This window comes from Hyaena hyaena, unplaced genomic scaffold (genome assembly GCF_003009895.1).
Source record: "Hyaena hyaena isolate Hyena2069 unplaced genomic scaffold, ASM300989v1 scaffold_793, whole genome shotgun sequence".
Classification (NCBI taxonomy): Eukaryota; Metazoa; Chordata; class Mammalia; order Carnivora; family Hyaenidae; genus Hyaena; species Hyaena hyaena.
The window spans coordinates 559915-577403 of NW_024081426.1; the positions used below are offsets into that span (position 1 = coordinate 559915).

At 43.8% G+C, this 17489-nt stretch overlaps 1 protein-coding gene across 1 annotated transcript in view; it reads right to left on the bottom strand.

The window, feature by feature from the left end:
- Nucleotides 1-17489, bottom strand: part of ASTN1 (astrotactin 1) — a 189172-nt gene that overhangs the window by 35276 nt on the left and 136407 nt on the right. The gene's annotated exons all lie outside the window — the stretch shown is intronic.

Sequence of the window (17489 nt, forward strand, 5' to 3'; positions counted from 1 at the left end):
CGAGCTAGTCCAGGCCTCTTTCAACCCTTATGAGAATTCTCTGCATGGACTCCCATCATTGCATACATTTTATGCATGAGGAAAATGAGACCAAGAGCCTTAAGATCACACAAGGTAGTTTATGGTAGGACCTGGGATTTGAATCCAGTTTTGCCAGATTCCAAAGCCTTTAAGTCACTGGGGGAGGAAGAGGACTTCTCTACTTCATTACTCATCAATGTATTGAAGAATCAGAGGTGGTTTTGGCTTTTTCAAAAAGATGTGCACTCCAACGCATTCCAAAGAGACAGGTTCATATTGCCCTTGATTGATGAGTGAAAGGTAGTTAGAAAAATTCTTGGCTTACTTTTGGTGTCAAAGATGAGAAATGCCTACCGGAACATAATACTTTGTTCCCTATGGAAGAAAGCACTGCTTGATATTTTCCCTCCAAGCCTTCATGATTTCCCATTTAACTTCTTCATTCCAGAGGAAGATGGATGTAGAGTCCACTAACCAAGTCTGCTTTTGCCTTTGGTTCCTTACAAGACCCCTGATTTTTTGTGACACCACTACAGTTCCGAACATGAAACAATTTCATGGAGACCACTGGGCTTTTAGAAAGAAGGGGCAGATCCAAACCAGACAGAGACCCAGCAAAAAAAAAGAGAACTACAGGCCACTATCCCTGATGATTATGGATGCAAAAATTCTCAACAAGATACTAGTAAATCGAGTTCAACAGCATATAAAAAGAATTATTCAGCATGATCAAGTGGAATTCATTCCTGGGTTGCAGGGCTGGTTCAATATTCACAAATCAATGTGATACATCACATTAACAAAAGAAAAGATAAGAACCATATGATGCTGTCAATAGATGCAGAAAAAGCATGTGATAAAATATAGCATCCTTTCTTAAACCCTCGAGAAAGTTGGGATAGAAGGAACTTACTTAAACATCATAAAATCCATTTACGAAATGCCCACAGCTAATATCCTCAATGGGGAAAAACTGAGAGCTTTCCCCTGAGATCAGGAATGCGACAGGGATGTCCACTCTCACTACTATTGTTTAATATAGTGTTGGAAGTCCTAGCATCAGCAATCATACAACAAAATAAAAGGCATCAGAATTTGTAAAGATGAAGCCAAACTTTTACTTTTCGCAGACAACATGATACTTTACATGGAAAACCCAACAGACTGGACTAAAAGTCTGTTAGAACTGATACATGAATTCAGCAAGGTTGCAGGGTACAAAACTCAATGTACAGAAATTGGTTGCTGGGGCACCTGGGTGGCTCAGTTAGTTAAGCGTCCGACTTCAGCTCAGGTCGTGATCTCACGGTTCGTGGGTTCAAGCCCCGCGTCAGGCTCTGTGCTGACAGCTAGCTCAGAGCTTGGAGCCTGTCTTCAGATTCTGTATCTCCCTCTCTCTCTGACCCTCCCCTGCGCATGCTGTCCCTCTCTCTATCAAAAATAAATAAAACATTAAAATAAAAAAGAAATCGGTTGCATTTTTATACACCAATTATGAAACAACAGAAAGAGAAATAGAGAAACTGATCCCGTTCACAATTGCACCAAAAACCATAAAATACCTAGAAATAAGCCTAATCAAAGATATAACGGATCTGTATGCTGAAAACTACAGAAAACTTATGAAGGAAATTTAAGAAGACACCAAAAAATGGAAAAACATTCCATGCTCATGGATTGGAAGAATAAATATTGTTCAAATGCCAATACTACCCAAAGCAATCTACACATTCAGTGCAATCCCAATAAAAATTCCACCGGTATTCTTCTCAAAGCTAGAACAAACAATCCTAAAATTTGTATGAAACCACAAAAGACTCCGAAGTGCCAAAGTAATATTGAAGAAGAAAACCAAAACGGGAGGCATCACAATCCCAGGCTTTAGCCTATACTACAAAGCTATAATCATCAAGACAGTATGGTATTGGCACAAAAACAGACACATAGACCAATGGGATAAAATAGAGAACCCAGAATTGGACCTACAAATGTATGGCCAACTCATCTTTGACAAAGCAGGAAAAAGTATCCAATGGAAAAATGATAGCCTCTTTAACAAATGGTGCTGGGAGAACTGGACAGCAATATGCAGAAGAATGAAACCAGACCACTTTCTCACACCATACACAAAAATAAACTCAAAATGGATGAAGGATGTGAATGTGGGACAGGAAACCACCAATACCCTAGAGGAGAAAGCAGAAGACAACCTCTTTGACCTTACCCACAGCAATTTCTTACTCAACACATCTCCAAAGGCAAGGGAATCAAAAACAAAAAAGAACTATTGGGTCCTCATCAAGATAAAAAGCTTCTGCATGGCAAAGGAAACAATCAACAAAACTAAAAAGCAACTGAAGGAATGGGAAAAGATAGTAGCAAATGACATATCAGATAAAGAACTAGTATCCAAACTCTATAAGGGACTTACCAAACTCCACACCTGAAAAACAAATAATGCAGTGAAGAAATAGAAAGATGACATGAAAAGACACTTTTCTAAAGAAGACATCCAGATGGCCAACAGACACATGAAACGATGCTCAGCATCCCTCCTCATCAGGGAAATACAAATCAAAACCACACTGAGATACCACCTCACACCAGTCAGAGTGGCTAAAATGAGCAAATCAGAGAACTCTAGATGCTGGCGAGGATGTGGAGAAACGGGCACCCTCCTACACTGTTGGTGGGAATGTAAGCTGGTACAGCCCCTCTGGAAAACAGTGTGGAGGTTCCTCAAAAAATTAACAATAGAAACCCAGCAATAGCACTGCTAGGAATTTACCCAAGGGATACAGGAGTGCTGATGCATAGGGGCACATGTACCCCAATGTTCATAGCAGCACTCTCAACAATAGCCAAATCATGGAAAGAGTCTAAATGTCCATTAACTGATGAATGGATCAAGAAGATGTGGTTTATATATATAGTGGAATACTACTTGGCAATGAGAAAGAATGAAATCTGGCCCTTTGCAGCAACGTGGAAGGAACTGGAGGGTATTATGCTAAGTGAAATAAGTCAGTCAGAGAAAGACAGATACCATATGTTTTCACTCATGTGGATCTTGAGAAACTTAACAGAAGACCATGGGGAGGGGAAGGGGGGAAAAGTTGCAGAGAGGGAGAGAGGCAAACCATAAGAGACTCTCAAATAATGAGAACAAACTGAGGTTGATGGGGGGTGAGAGAGAGGGGAAAATGGATGATGGGTATTGAGGAGGACACTTGTTGGGATGAGCACCGGGTGTTGTATGGAAACCAATTTGACAATAAATTATGTGTGTGTGTGTGTGTGTGTGTGTGTGTGTGTGTGTGTGTGTGAAGAAAACAAGGGGCAGATCTAGAACATGCATTCTGGTTGTCTTGGACTGATCAGGAATGCAGTACTTGACAAGTCAGATCTCTGGAGGAAATGGTTGGAATTGTTTGCAAAGAGGTTCCAGAAGGTGACTGTGATACAACTCATTGACTTGATAACAAGGTTCTCTCTTGTGGGGTCCAGCGAGCTCTCTGCTCACCTCCCTCTTGTCTGTTATGTAATATGAGCACGTTTGGAAACGTCACGAGACATTTTGGCACTGTTGTCTCCCAGATGAACATCCTCATTATGTGGATGAGGCATCTTTACCTGGAGGCCCCACTGACACGGGTTTCCTCCCGCTCACTAACACAAAGGACTCACTCAGTGACTGCAAACATGGGACACAATTCATTTCACATTTGCTCTTTGTTTAATCACAAACCCAGAGTGGACCTGAAGCTTTTCCTAGTTTATAAGAACTGCGTAACTATACACACCAAAACCAAGAATGATGCTATCAAATAGGGAGGCCCAGGAGTCCACATCAGCTAGCCCCACAGTCACTTGAGCCACATGTAAATACTGATTGACATTCAGGCTTATGCAACTCAGTCAATCCCAGGGCTCGGAGTATTTGTAAAGTGACCACAATCTGGCAGGACTCTCCTCACCTGAGCCCCTGGACAGGCCTCAGTCTTCTTCAACAGGCTATACAGACTGGGCAGGGATAAGTGAGGGGAATGAGGTCTTGGATTCTTGATATGATTTCTAGAAAAGGCGGCTTTCATGCATGGGAAAGTGAGTGAAATTTTTTAAAAAATCAGTAAAGACACAGTGCATCTTTTCAAGACAAAGGTTAAAAACTTTTACTGCATAAACCTTGCCAGAGAGTTTGAGGGTCTCCTCGAGAGCCCTCATGACCCATAGAGTCAGATTCGCTTCAGCAGCCCACAGCCCTCCTTGTGGAGAAAGTATTCAACAGAGGCTGGGAAAAGAGGTCCCACGAAATGACCACTAGATGGCAATAGCAAGTCTACCATGACTTCTGTGAGAGGAAATATCTTGCAATGAATTCTGTGTGGCCACTTTGGCACCACAGAAAATAAACTGAACAGAAAAGTAACACCTGGCAACTTAAAAATGTTTGCGATGGTATCATTTTTTTCAATGGAATAATAAAAAATTAATGAGTAGCCTAATTCCATAAAATGTATCCTGAGGAGAAACAATAGTGAGAGATGGGTAATTCTGAGAGACAGAGAAAATTAAAATCCCCCCTTGATATCCTTCACATGGAGTAAAATTTACTTGTAAGCCGAGATAATATGCCACCAAATTTCTTTCCTCTCACCTTTAATCCCCAAATATCCAGGGACTCTGTTCCCCACTTCCCCACCACACACCCCACACATTTCAGTATAGGACGCCTGCCCATCGTTCTGACAGATGGATGCGGCCACTAGAGGGCACTGATTCCCCAAACACAGTGTTGCTGAGTGACCACCTCCCAGCCCTCCAGCGCTCCATCGTTATGGCTTGTAATTGCTGTAACCATTTGAGGGGCTCTTCCCTGACAGCTATCTTCTGACTGCTCCAATCAAAATCAAGACCCCACGAATCCCCCTCGATATCCTCCAGCCCTGGGTAGGTGCAAGGTTAGGGAGAAGGGAGGCGTGGGAAGGAGGATGCAAAAGAAGATGGTGGCAAACCACCAAACTCTTGCTTTAATCCAGAATCCTATTTTCCTTCTTCTGAAAACATTCAGGTTCATAGAAAGCAGGCCCTGTTGAAGGCCCCTGTAGGCCCCTCATCTCACAGTATGGAGTTGTCTAGAGAGGAGCTGGATTTATACAGAAGTGATGAGCAGCGAACTCCCAAAGCCATCCATTCGGGCTCCAGCAAAGAATAGAGATGTGTGTGTGAGAGAGATTTTTCAAAGAGAAAATGCATTTTCCATGCGCAGTTAAAGACACAATTGGGAAATACTCCTTAAAATGATGGAGTCCGGTGGTGAAAACCCAGATAAATCTCCCTTTGCCCAAAGAGAGCACCTATAACCATCATGTCTGTGGCAAAGTGAGGAAGTAGTTCAAATGCTACAAGCTTAAGGGGAGTCTGATCTTTGACGTTTGCTTTTAACTCCCCCTCAGTGTTGGAGAGGCAGGTAGAGAGAATGTGTGGAGAGTCACAGGAGGAGATCCCATCTTATTTCCTTCAATTGCTCTGCCCTCCACCTCCCACTCTGGTTACTTCTTATCTCTTCTGCCCTCTAGATCCCGGGTGGAAATTCTCTAGTACTTTAAGACACTACCTTGTTTCTTAATAAAATGAATATATGATTTCAACAAGTTACGAGACTCTGGACATAAGAAATGAGTTACACTTAAGCTCTTAAAAGATTATAATTGGCAAAGGTATCTTCTGATCAAGGGCACCCAGGTGCCCATAAGGGGTGTGGCCCCCTCTTATTCCTGTCTGCAGATTTCATCTAATTGCTCTCAGGGAGGCTTTGGAGCTCTGCCATGACACTTAGCTTTCATATAAGTAGAAGAACAGCCAACCTGGAATGTAGTTAACAACCCCAAAACTGCAAAGCATTTTGCAAATACAGTTTGCTATAAATAAATGCCATTTGCTTTAGGCTAAATCTGTATCCTACAGCACACAGTGGATGAATTTCCTCAATAGAATATTGTGGAATGAGAATATTGGCATCCTCAATGTTCTGAATCTCATTGTGGATGTACTCATGGCCTTAGGCATGCACATACTGACCCACCTAGACTCAGGAGCATACGAGAATGATAAAAGTGAGGGACCCATCCTCATACAGGGTCTGCTCTGCTCTGACAGGTCATGGAGGTAGATTCATTGTTATGAAGTAAATTGGTACAATTCCTGTAGGATTTGGGGACTGTTTAAGAATCTCTCTCCTGAGTTGGTGCCCAAGGCAATGAGATGCTAATGACATCACAGCCAGGACTACAGAGGTAGTTCATTAGGCAGCAAAGAAATCAAATGCAAACTAATTAGATCCTAGCTCTTGGAGACTGTGTAGGATCTACAGGAAAGAAGCCTGACGTGGGGCAAACGAAGCACAGTCATAGCACACTGCACCCTGGAGTCCCCCTGACACCCTGATTCCACCCCCTCCCTCCCCAGCCTCCTCCTGGTCACACAGGGCGCCCTGGAGTTATCCGAATTCACATTTCCATCTGTGCACTCTGGCTCAGATCAGTCTATTGGGATGTTTGGTCACATCTTTGGACACAGAGGTTCGAGTCGCTCTGGATGACTTAAAATGGGCTCCTAGACTTGCCGTAAGACAGTCTCTGAGACCTGAATAAAGTACAATGTGATGGGTTAATAATCAGGGAGAAGAGGAGAGGGCATAAACTGACCACTTCTCTCTAGTCCTCTGTATGACACAATGAGTGCTTGGGATCAGTAACTGTATCTTCATCTTTGAGACTCCTCCATCCATTTCAAGTGAATCCATGTCCTTCCTCTCTCTCTCTCCATTGATATATGTTTTTGGGGGCAGGGTAAAGGGGGTGAATATAACAACCCACGTCATAGATTTAAAATTTTAAAAAGAGTCAAACATAAAGAATAAAACCAAAATATTTGCAAACAGTCGCTAGCCCCTTACTAAAGCTTTGAACCATCCAGTGGTTAGGACAAACCATTATTCTAACCATAGCCAACTCTCCATCTCTAGCCGGGGCTTCTTCCACCAGCATAACAGAGCCTCATCATCAATAGCTTGCTTGGAAATCTACCTGAATGTCCGACAGGCATCTCAAACTCAACGTGACCCAAATTGTTGTGGTCATTCCTCCACACTCTCACCAGCAACTTGCTTGTCTCCAAGGTGCTAGTTCAGCAAAAGGCACTGGCTTCCTCACTGCTGAATATGGGAGTTTTGGCTTTGTTTTTGGTTCTTCCTTGCCCTCCCAACCAATCACCCAGTTTTCACATTCTTTACCTCCCCAAACCATCCACTCCTCTGCTCGCCCACAGCTGCCCCAGTGGCACAGCAGTTTAAAGTGTGAGGTCTGAGTCAGACTGCTTGGGATTGATTTCTGACCTTAGCACTTGCTAGCTGTATAATCTGGGGTGAGTTTCCGAACCTTTCTGGACCTGGGCTTTCTCATATCTAAAAAGGAGATAGTAACTGAATGGCTTTAGTAAAGCTGCAGTAAAGATGAACTGATAGAACCCATCAAGAGAGTTTGCAGTGCCAGGGACACAGTGAGGAGTCTCTAAAATTAATTATTCTCACCATGCCAGTCTACTTGCCCACCCCGCCCACCATCAAACAGGCTCCTTGAGGGGCAAAACCGTGTCTAGTTCTTCCACTGTAATATCCCACAGTGCCTAACAAGTAGCTAATGCATACAACAATTCATTAAGCAAATATATATTTAATGCTTACCAGTGTTTGTTGAGTTAATAAATCATTTATAATGACTTGTATACAGTGTGACTAGGTACTAACTAGACAGGCTAGATTTTGATTCATTTCTCGCCTTGCTGTCCCGGATTCTTTTGAGATTTTCTAGTTTTCTCCTAAAAAAAAAAGTGGGAAATTCCATCCTGAGCAAGTTCCACCCCTTTCAGGGACAAATGTGAACTGGCGCAAGATAATCTGATTCCACAGATTTGAGGAAATACTGCAAAAGTACACCTTTCAAACTGTAAAATCTCAAAGGTTATTGCTGTAGTGGAGTGTTTACTTTGGGATAGAAGGAGTTAAACTTAAGAAAAGGAGCAGCCAATACTGGCACCAACCAGCAGGCAGTGGTTCTCTGGTGACTGGTAAATGTGGGACCATCGCAGCCACTAATGTCACAAAGTGGCAAAGGATAGGATTGGTGTCCTGGGCCATGAGGTCACAGACACCAAACAGCGGCTGTGGTAGAAAGCAAATCGCTGCAAGGGTGTAGGCAGCTCTGGGAGCTGAGTGACAGCATTTGTACTGGGATTCAGCATCATGTATTCTACTTCACCAGCAGAAAAAGTCAGTGGTTGTAACAGCAAGAGCAGGGCGGGGGTGGTGGTGGAGACACTTTCGACCCCAAGAATGGCCCTAAGGACGAAACATGGAAACCTGTGTCTTCTGGAGTTTTCCTATCTTGCCCCATCTCAGCCTGTACACAGAAGCCCACCCACCTTTCCAGCCACACATTCATCATTACCCATTGGTTTAGAGGAAGCACAACTTTGGGGATGTGCCTTGGGGATTAAATACTCGAAAACCATTGGTTCACAACTGCCCAACATGTTCAGAAACAGTCCCCGCTTCGTAGAGTTTATATTCCTGCCCTTCCCTACCCATGAGCTCACAATGAAAAAATAACCTATGTCAGGATGTATTCTTCACTGTTCTCAAATGGAAGTTTCTGAAACTTCAGATGTAGTTCTTTGGCATTTCTTCAGGAAGCTTCTGGAAATAGCAAATGGTCTTTGTTATAAGCAAGAGCAGCATCTCTGGGTGTGGTGAGGTCCAGTGTAAATAATTAGCAGTCGTCAAATATCCACCGGAAACCTTGGCAAAGCACAATTAACTGCAAGGTTGAAGAAAAAGGTGTCTTCTGGAAAATTGAATTTTTTGTTTAATTGATACTTAGCCAGAAAATGCTTACTTTTCCTCCAATTCCTGGTGACATTTTTCTTCTCTAAAAATGCAGTTTTCCAATTGTCTGCTGCCTCGTGAAGCATTGCCTACCAAACAGAATTAAACCTTTCCCCAAGGCACCTCCAGGTGATCATTTTGTTTATCAATTATGACTATGCAGATTTAGAAGCTGCGGGAGACAGAAATAAAATGGTACATATACCCCAAAGGGCTTTTAAAAAATTGATCTATAACAGACAGCTCCATTTTCTTAGGATTCCCTCCCCCCACCCCTTGATGGGCATGTTGTCAAACAAAGAATTGCCTGGTTGAGGTTCCTGGCTAATTGGGTTTGCATTAAACTGAAGTTTTGGTGCAGGTACCACGCGTTGTCTTTGCCAAACACTATTAGTCCTCTTTGGCCTGGGAACAGTTAACTGAATAACGAACTGACCAAACCTCTGACCAAAACTCACCAAAGCCTCTGTCAGCCTCTTTTTTGGTCAGTAACAGTGACGGTCCATTTAGGAGCCAGGCAGCACCTGCCAAGGGATTAATAAAAACACAAAGATGGTCTTTGCCTAGCTGTGGCTCCAACTGCTTTTCATCTTGAATGTAGTGAAAAGAGGGACAAATGAAGATAGCTTGGGGAACTGCCACTCTGAGGATGCCTGGAGACCCATCTCTACACAGCCCCATGTGTCTCAAGAGGATCAAAAATAAAATCCAAGAACACCTAGGAAACCTGAAAGCTTTTACGTCAAACATGAACCCTTCTAGTCAGCTAGACTGCCCCCAATGGGCAAGAAGCTGCCTTGTGTTTTGTTGGCTTGTGCTGGTTGTCACCCAGTGCCCGGTGCTTGGTAAATGTTCAACAAATACAAAGGGGTGGCAAGAAGCAAAGGGATTTTAGCTCTTTCTGGTTTCTTACTGCCTGTAACTCTTCGAGTTTGTAACACAATGCCTTATTAGGATGCACCATAAAGTCGAGGCCACGAAACCTGAGGTGGCTCGGGGGGGTTATCTGGAAACATTTACTAAGTGCATATGGGAGATGGGGCTGATATCACTGTTCTCACACACCCCAAAATTCCTTCTCCCTTCCCTCTGTACTTCCCGATATATTTATTTATCTATTTTAAAGTTTATTTATTTTGAGAGAGAGAGAGAATGGGCAGGGGAGGGGCAGATAGAAAGGGGTACAGAGAATCCCAAGTAGGCTCTGCACTGTTAGCACAGAGCCTGATGCAGGGCTCAACCTCATGAAACGGTGAGATTATGACCTAAGCTGAACTCAGACACTTAATGGACCACCCAGGTGCCCCCATCCTTCCCTATATATTTATTAAGTTCCTCTCTGGTCCCGTCATCCCTACTGGAAGTAATTCCAGTACTGGTACTTGGAACCCGTGTCCAGAAGTGCACCCAGCACTGCATCAGACTAAGTTTGGTTCTGTCTTGTCTGTCCCACTCATCTCCAGCATGGGGCCTTACTAACCCAGATGTCCCCAGAGCCCAGCCCCTGGCACTCCACAGGTACTCCCTTAACCAATGTATGCACACACTATCGAACACCCCCCCTTTTGTAATGTTGACATGATTTCACTTTTTCATGTGCATCTTACAGCCCCACACATTATTCACCAAATGTCTTTCATGTGACTCTAAGCAGTCCCCAAGGTTTTTGTTCTTAGCAAGTCTCTTCCCCTTCATTTCCTAGGGCTGCCAAAACAAATCAGCACCAACGGAGTGGCTTCAAACAATAATTTATTCCTCTAGTTCTGGAGGCACAAAGTCCAAAGTCAAGGTGTCCATAGAGCCATGCTTCCTCTGTGGGCTCTTGGGAAGAATCCTTCCTTGCCTCTGCCAGTTTCTAGTGGCTCACATCATGGCATTTCTTGGAGTTTCTCAGCTTGAAGTTGCATCACTCCAATCCTGGCCTCAGTTGTTACATGATTGTCTTCTCTGTGTCCAAATTTCCCAAATGTCCCTCTTCCTTCTAAGGACACTAGTCATTGGATTTGGGACCTACACTATGAATCATATCAGCAGAGACCCTATCTCCAAATAAGTTCATATTTGAGGCAATCCACTGCAGTGTGAACAGCCTTCAGCCTCATGACATCAGGTGAGCCCTCCCCTGACCAACAGCCAGTGACGATTAGGGACTGGCCATACACCTGCTGGACTTCTTCCCAGGGTCCCAGGCAATGGGAAGAGGGAAGAAGTTTCTGGCTGCCTCAGCATCCCAAGGCCCCGCTGCAGCTCAGTGCAGCTTCTTGTCAACATCAAAATAAACCTGATTTCGAGATTCAGAGTCACAGCCTCTCAGATGTACAGAGCTGCCCAGGATTATCCCTGCTGATTCGACACAGACAGAGCAGCATGGGGAGGGAGGCAGAGGATGGGGCTTAGAGAGAGGTGAAAATGAGGGACACTTGCAGGATGGCTGTGTGCAAACCTCCATTAGCAGAGAGACTACGTGAGTGAGTGGGCATGCTCAGCAGGCTCCCAGCAGAGAGTCTCCCATGCTCTTGTTTGGAGATTAGGCTCTTTTCTCCACTCTTGGGCGTCCTGCTTGGGAAGTTGCTTGGAGAAGCCAAGCGTGCACCTTCAGACCACACGAGAGCAGGAGCTCCCCCTTTTCCCAAGATCCTCCCCAAGAAGGAGTCAGGATCACTCTGGGGAGGGGCCCAGGCACAAGTGGAGGGAGGAAGCTGGACCAGAGAGAAACAGCTCCCAGGGCCAGCGTGGGCCTCGCTGAGCTTCTGGTCCTTTCCAGAATGAAATTAATGATGCTTCCCCGTATTTACCAGGCAGTATCATTTCCCAGTTAGGGGTGCCCACGATCTCCCTTTGCTTTGCCAGAGTCATGGCCTTGGGGGCATTCTCTGTGTGACTCCTTCCACCTCTTCCTCCATTTATTCAGTCTCCTGCCTTCTAGATGCTCCACTTGGGGTCTGTTATCTCTTTTCCTTCAGGCTTCAAGTCTGAACAAGACAAGCTTAATCGAGACAAAGTTCTCAACATTCTGAAATGGGTGTGACCAGGATTTGCCTTGGCTCCACATGACAAACAGTGTGTGTGTGTGTGTGTGTGTGTGTGTGTGTGTGACAGAGAGAGAGAGAGAGAGAGAGAGAGAGAGAGAGAGGGAGAGAGAGCGCGCGAGAGCGAGAGTGGCTGGGATGCTGACATGACTTACACTCAGGTGGGAGCCTCTCAGGGCTCATGCGGCTCCGCAGAGAGAGATTCAGTGCCTTGTTGAGACACTACGAAGGCTGGTGTATAAATATCTTTAACTACCAAATGGTCTAGAAATTTTTAATAAAAATATTATTTAATAATAATACTACTCCAACCAGCAGGGAATGTTGTAACGGTCTCCATTTCCCCCCTGATACTCCTCTAGCTTCTGTTTTTCAAATGAATGTGGATGTTAAATCCTTTTGCTGCCCTGACCAATTTATTCTGCAAATTAACTATATATGACAGAAGTTAAAGTCTGTTACCACTTAGCTTTGCCTCACTGAAATTTATGCCGCTATCCTGCCCGTTACAGCCACCGGCTCAAATAGATTGTGGCTCCTGGTGGCGATTTGGATTCTGCTTAAGTCCTTCACCTCTCGGTCCTCCTCTCTTGAGTTTAAAATGTGCTGAGTGGACCAGGATCTTTTCACCTCCCAGTGACCTGTGCTCTGTTCTCAGACATATGGTCCTTGCAGCCGCCCGTCCAGACTTAATCAAACTTTCCTTATGAGATGTAGTTTCACCCAGAACTGCAGCCCACGCCAGTCTGTGAGGGAAGGCTCAGTGGCTCAACCTGGCTGCAAGTGGTGGAAACAACCAGATGCACAGAAAAGCAAGGGTTACAAGATGAAGAGACCAGCAATGAGCGACAGATGGAGGTAATCTCAGGTTGTATTTAAGAGAGTGTGGTAATCAAGGGGATGGACAGAAGCAGTGGCATGTCAAACCATACTCCATGAGCTGGATCACTTCTGTGTGAATCAGGTAGAGAGACACTCTGACAATAGGGAGGGCAGTCGGGGCACATGGACATCTCAACAATGTCATCAATGGTTGAAGCAACTGGTGGAGTCTGGAATGGACACAAGAAGACCTGGAAACGGGCTTGGGAGCGCTCTCTCCAAGGATCTGAAGGACTGTCACATGGACATGAGATCACATGAATTTTGTACATTTCAGAGGGTAGACTAAAGATCTGAGGAAGGAAATGGGAAAGAATGCGTTTACTGAGGCATAGGTTTTCACTGAGTGTCTGCCTACTCTGTGTCAGTGCTGATGTGCATAGAAACATTTTTGTCAAAAGCTAATTTTTTCATTGTGTGAGGTGGGGGAGTGGATAAAAAAAAAGTCGACACTGATATGATGAGGAGTGATATTAGAGGCTCTGAAGACAGGCATAGGGCATGTCCACAAGGAAATTCTGAAATCCACTCTGCTGGGCATGGGGGAGTCTGAAGGAAGAGTCAGGATTCCTTCAGGGACACGTCTTGTAATAACTTACAACTGATACAAAGTAAGATAGGCAGCCTGGGAGATGGTGGGCAGAAATGTTCATTTGGAAGCCAGGCAGCCACACTTAGGGATGTCATGGCAGGGGCTGGGGAGGCAGGGCGCTTTGGAAGAAGGGCTCTGTGTCCCTTTTAACAGCCAGATGTTACGCCTCTACTTTCTGTGTCTTCATCTTCTTGATCTTTCCCTAAATCAGTGACGCAGTAGCAGGTCTGGGAATATGGCTTTTATCAGACATACTAAAGGATTCTGACTTCGGATAACATGGCGGTCCTCACATAACATGTTGGATTCGACACCCTAAACAAGAGTAATTTATTTTATAAATATTGTCAGAATATTTAAATCCTTCAAGTTATCCCAACATGTAAAAGAAATAAAAGTGGGGAAGAGACTCCCAGGCATTTGGCTTCATGACTGTTTGGTAAAAAGATAAACAACTCTATTGTTTATGGAGCCATTCAAGCATCTACTCAGAGCCCCAGGCACAAGCAGCCTAATTTGAAAACTACTGATTCAGACTCTGATGACATTGGCCTGAACTGTTCCAGAAGTAATCAAGCGTGCTCCTCAGCCAAGAGGACCCCATGCTGACCCTGAGAAGGGTACTGCCACCAGGAACAGAATCTCTTACTGGCCATCTATAAACTTCGCTTCATGGATTTTGCCAGAGAAAAACCACACTGTGTGGTTAGTCCGACTTTGGCGATAAGAATTAAAGTCAGAAAGCTTTATACTCTCGACCAAGCATAGATCCACTCAATCATGCAAATTCATCACATAAAGAAAGAACTTTATGGAGACATGAGAAGAAGGCCACATCCATGCCGACAGTTCTGTTCAGGGGGACAATGAAAGGAGGGGCAGATGTAGAAGACAGATTGAATGCTCTCCTGCAGACAGTGAGTATGTATTAACACATTTCATTATTAACTCATCTCGTTCCAATACCCTCAAGAGAATTTTGTCATTATGTCCAACCAAGGTGACGCTGTGATGTTACTCTACTTCCCTGCCTACTTATAGCAAAAGTAGATATCAAGACGATTATAAATGTTAAAATGACCTGTGTATTTCCTCCAGCCAAGGAAGAAAGAGGCTGTTACATAGCAGGGCCCAGCTGTCATCACCCGTAAAGATGGCCATCTTGTCACTTTGGCCATTAAAAGCCCTGACATCACAGTCTCCATTAAAGTCTACCTCATTCTTGTGCACACACACAATTTTCTTTTTTCAATGAAGTAATTAATGGTTGATGGGGAGAACAGCCAGCCAGCCAGCCAGCCATAAATGGCCCTGCTTAGCCACTGAGCCAGCAGAAGTTCATGGACCCAGTGATGTGTGAGAACATAGTCAATGAGGAGGGCCGTTTCCAAGACCTTTGATATTGGACCACCAAAGAAGGCAGAAAAGCAGATGTCTGGTCTTGAAAATGAAGGGAAGGTTGGAGAGGGGTGAAGCAGCCCCATCTGTCTCAGTGTAAATAGTTGATATAGACATTGTAAGCTTATCATATCCCAGACCACCACCTCAGCTGGCAAAGACCATCTTCACCCAGAATTTCTCATCTCCTGAGAGGAGGCAATTAGGCCTAGGGTCAAGTTCAGAGGTCTGGGACATATGATAGATGCTTAAACTCTCTGGGCTACAGTTCCCTTATGTGTTAAATTGGTTAATAACAGAACTTGTCTCACTGGGTTGTTCTGAGAGTTAAATGAAATAATACATGTCAAACCCTGAGCCTGGCCTCCAATATCTTAGCTCTCAATGGTAGCCATTGTTCACCATTAGACCTCCAAACCTAGCACAGTCTTGGCACCCAGTAGGTACTCAGTACATATAAAAGGAATAAAAATGAACAAACATTGGTGCTCAAAAACAGAACAAGGATCTTCATGAGCTAGAGACAGAATAAGAATACTCAATAGTAAATGAGGACTAAACTTGCAGACTTTGGATCTGCAGGAATTTAACTCATCAAGGTTGCCAGGAAGTCAGCTCCTACATAGTTAAGAGATCAGAAATCCCCCACACTATGGGGAAATTAAACTATGATTGAGCAAGAGCTTCACTACTTGCCCCCCAAAAGTGAGACCAAGAAAGCCATGCCTATGTCCAGGCTTCTGTGAGTACTAAGCTGCCTGCCTGAGATGGCAGGAGGGAGGAGAGCCAGACTGTGGCTGTCCCACTGGCTTTAGTACTGGAGTCATGATAGACCGGTGGGATGAGTGAGGGGAAGGCAAAGATGATGCTAAATTCATGATTAGTTTGTGGCAACATGCTTCCATGTACAGCTTTGATGCATGACAATCAATCAAAAGATGTGGCTGGTTTGCCTAATGGTGGCCTATCAAACATCACTGTTAACGGTATGCTTGTTCAAAGTGACATGGTCCCTATGGTCGCAAGGTGACCCTCAAGGCTGGCAACCCATCCTCCAACAGTTGGATGATCTTGTCATTAATACCGAGGAAAGAGGGGGCACCTGGGTGAATCAGTTGGTTAAGCATCTAACTTCTGCTCAGGTCATGTTCTCACAGTTCTGAGTTCAAGCCCCCCCTTGGGCTCTGTGCTAACAGCTCTGAGCATGGAGCCTACTTCTGATTCTGTGTCTCCTTCTCTCTGCCCCTCCTCTGCTCATGCCCTGTCTCTCTCTTTCTCTTAAAAAATAAATAAACATTAAAAATTTTAAAGAAAATATTGGGGGCAAATGGGTATAAAAGATGCTGGTGACCATGCTGATCTTTAACCATTTCAAATAAAAATGCTATGTAAGATTAAATTTTGATCCCCCAAGCCAACGTTTCTAGTTACAAAATATTTCTCCCTGAAATGCAATACTACTTGGGTGGTACTTGCACAGGCGGATGGTATATAAATGGCAGCACTTAGGACCTTCATTCCATGTCTTGAATAACAATCTATAATACTTAGGGGTTAGTACTAAGAGAGTGCTAGGATTTCCCGATTCTTTTTTATTTTCACAGGAAAGAGAAAAAGCAAATCCCTCCTAGGTGTATGCAAGACCCCAGGGGTATCTTTCCCTTACATCAGTCGGGAATCAAAAACCCACTGAGAAATACAGAAAATAAGCCACTTCAGATATATTAAGTCATGAATCCTATCTTCTTCTAAACCTTGTAGCTATAGGATCTTGGATTCAATTTTCATTCCTATGGTAACAAGTCTATTGGAGGGCAATTCAGATATTGTCTTTATTCTAGTCTAATGTCAGACAAATAAAGCCAACAATGGAATGGATGTCTGTCCCTGTATGCATGTGTATGGGTGCATGTACATAGTCCTAACAAAATACAGTCTCCCTACTCCCACTCCCCATGCCCAGGAACTTAAGTAATATCAAGGAAGCTGGGAAAAAAGGACTTCTTTAAGATGGTTGATAAGAAAATTCATCATTAATATTTCCAAATCCCTGAAGCACATCTAACTGTACTTTCAGAAACAGAAGAAAATGAATGTCAACAAGTAACCAATGCTGAAATTTTGTGTGTACAATAGGAAGTACTCATCTCAAGGTTGTTACCATTGTTTATTTTTTTTGAGTGCCGATCTTTTTAGACCCTTCTTGTGCTTCTGTTTTCAGCCCTTCTAGGACTTTCTTTCCATCAAAAAGTTGGTTGACATCAAGCAAAAGTCAAAAAACCCAAACTGGAACTCAATTCATTTTGATAGAGCAAATACTAAGTTATTGAATGTCTATTTACAAGGTACTATGCAGGTCTTTTGAATATACCAAAATGAATTATGTGTAATCCCTACATTCAAAGGCTGTATTACCTTGTAGAAGAGATAAGACAGATATACGGAATTTAAGCGACTTTTTTTTTAAACAAAATGATCAAATAAGGACCAGATGGTATCGGGCTGATTTGACCAGGAAAGTTTCATTGAGGAGAAGGAGCTGTTGGGTGAGACCATGCAGGACCCTTAATAACAAGAACTACCATTTATGGTAGGAGTTGGCAACTTCTTTTGTAAAGAGCCA